Below are 2594 nucleotides of genomic sequence, written 5' to 3' on the forward strand. Positions count from 1 at the left end.
CCGGTTCTATCTCTGTAGATATGATTGAATGATAATTATAGGGTTTTCTTTTCACATTAAACTATAAGATCCAATGAGAACATCTATGTATTACTCAAAAATATTTTCATTCCTTAAATAGACCCGCTGTCTTCCCAATCGGTATTTTAACTAAAGTCTTCAAACTAGGAAGCAATATGTTACTGCACACTACTTGTAACATGCTTGCTGAAGTATTGACCCAAAGATCCACAGACACATTTAATATATAAAACACAGAGAGTAAGCCAGTCAAGGACTATGTTCTCAAGGAAATGATGATAGTCCAAGGTCATCTCCTACTTTGCCTCCTTGGCAGAAAGTGGTCCTTTTTGCCAAACAGGGCTGTCTCATATGAGCAAAGTGTCTATTCTTAATATAAATTCAAAAGCACATGCAAAAAATGGTATGGAGCCATTAAGAGGAGCGAGTCATTCTTTTCTAGCTCTTCGAAATGAATGTCAGACAGGTGGTGAACTCAGTCCAGATAAGCATCATCACAATACCTGTGTTACATCCACCCACCAGTTCAATAAACTGTGAAAGTACCACTTAATTGATATAGTTAAGACCTCCAAGAAGAACTGAAAGGGCCTCATTTACATGGCTTGACAAGAAATTGAAAAGAGGACTAAGAGGTTCAATGAGGTTTCAAAATCCAACCAGAGGTTAAGAGACTCACAGACCTCAAATGTGGGATCCCAAGTAGTGTGGGTGCTCTTACTAGAAAGTGTTAGGTAGGAAGTTGATAAAGTCTGAATAACAGACTGGGAAGATGTGGAGGAAATAGGAGTCTCTTGTAGACCATTAGAAAAGTAGAGCAGCAGACAGTCAGCAAGCAGAAAAGCTCAGGAACTAGTCTCCTTAGAGTCTCAAGCTTCCTCTCTGTGCTTTGGAAGCTGGGACTTGTGGGAAATAGCAGAATCTTGCATCCCCTGCTAGAGAAGACTCTGTTGTTGCTACTTAACTGTGTTACTCAGATTATTAAGCACTATTTACCCCCACTCAGATTCATACCCTCATTCATTCTTGCATTTTATCACTAATAACATACTTTAAATGATCAGTCACTATTGTGTGTATGTGTATTCACAGTAGGCAATGAAAATAAAATGTAAAATAAAACCAATATTGAGATAGACCCATCCCACTTTCAAATGACAATGATTATGTTGTAACATTTTCTGACTACTGTTAACTTCTGTTCATAGTTGCATTATACATAATAGCCAGAACATGGGAAAACCTACATGTCCCCCAATCAAAGAATGGATAAAGAAAATATGGTAAATTTACACAATGGAATATTACTCAACGGTAAAAAACAATGACATCATGAAATTCGCAGGCAAAAAAATAGAACTAGAAAAAATCATCCTGAAAGAGGTAAGCCAGACAAAGAAAGACAAATAAGATATGTACTCACTCACAAGCATATATTAAATATAAAGCAAAGGATAACCAGGCTATAATCCATAGCCACAGAAAAGTCAGGTAACAAAGAGGACCTTAAGAGGGACACATGGATCACCCTGGGAAGGGGAAACATAAGATCTGAGTAAACTGGGGGCTGGTTGGAAGGGGGAAGGAAGGATGAGAACATGAGGGATTGAGTTGCTTGAGTTGGGGATGGGATGAAGGGGAAGAGTAATAAAAGAGATATCTTGATAGAGGGGGCCATTTTGAGGTTAGAAAGAAACCTGGTACTAGGAAAATTCCCAGAAATTCACAAGGATGACCCCAGCTAAGACATCTAGCAATAGTAGAGAGAGTTGTTAAACTGCCCTTCTCAGTAATCAGATTAGTAACTATTCTATTTGTCAACATAGAGTCTTCATCCAGTAAGTGATGGAAGCAGAGGCAGAGATCCACAGCTGAGCACTGGCTCGAGAACTGGATGTTCAGTTGACGAGAGTGAGGGGAGATTATATGAGCCAGGGTGGTCAAGATCATGACAGGGAACCCACAGAGATTACTGACCTGAGCTAGTGGGGGCTTATGGCCTCTGGACTGACAGCTAGGAAGCCTGGATGGATGGACCTAGGTGCTCTGCATGTGAATGACAGCTGTGTCGCTTGGATCTGTTTGTAGGACTCCTAGCAGTGCGATCAGGATCTGTCCCTGGTGCATGAGCAGGCATTTTGGAACCTGTTCCCCATGTAAGGATGCCTTCACCAGCCTTGATGCCAGGGGAGGAGCTCAGTCCTGCCTCAATACAATGTGATACACTTTGTTGTCTCCCACGGAGGCCTGCCCCTTTCTGAACGGAGGAGGAGTGGATGGGATAGGAGGAGGAGTGGATGGGATAGACAGGAGGAGAGGGGAAGGAACAAGAAGGGATAATGATGGAGGAAAGTCATTGGTTAATTAAATAAAGAAGCTGCTTGCCCTGATAGGTTAAAACATAGGTGAAAGGAGTAAATAGAACAGAATGCTGGGAGGAAGAGGAAGTGAGCTCAGAGATGCCATCCTCCCCTCTCCCAGGCAGACACACGTGATGAAGCTCCGACCCAGGATGGACGTAGGCTAGAATCTTCCTGGTAAGACCAATGCTTACAGATTATTAGAGATGGGTT

This window comes from Microtus ochrogaster, linkage group LG8 (assembly GCF_000317375.1).
Source record: "Microtus ochrogaster isolate Prairie Vole_2 linkage group LG8, MicOch1.0, whole genome shotgun sequence".
Lineage (NCBI taxonomy): Eukaryota > Metazoa > Chordata > Mammalia > Rodentia > Cricetidae > Microtus > Microtus ochrogaster.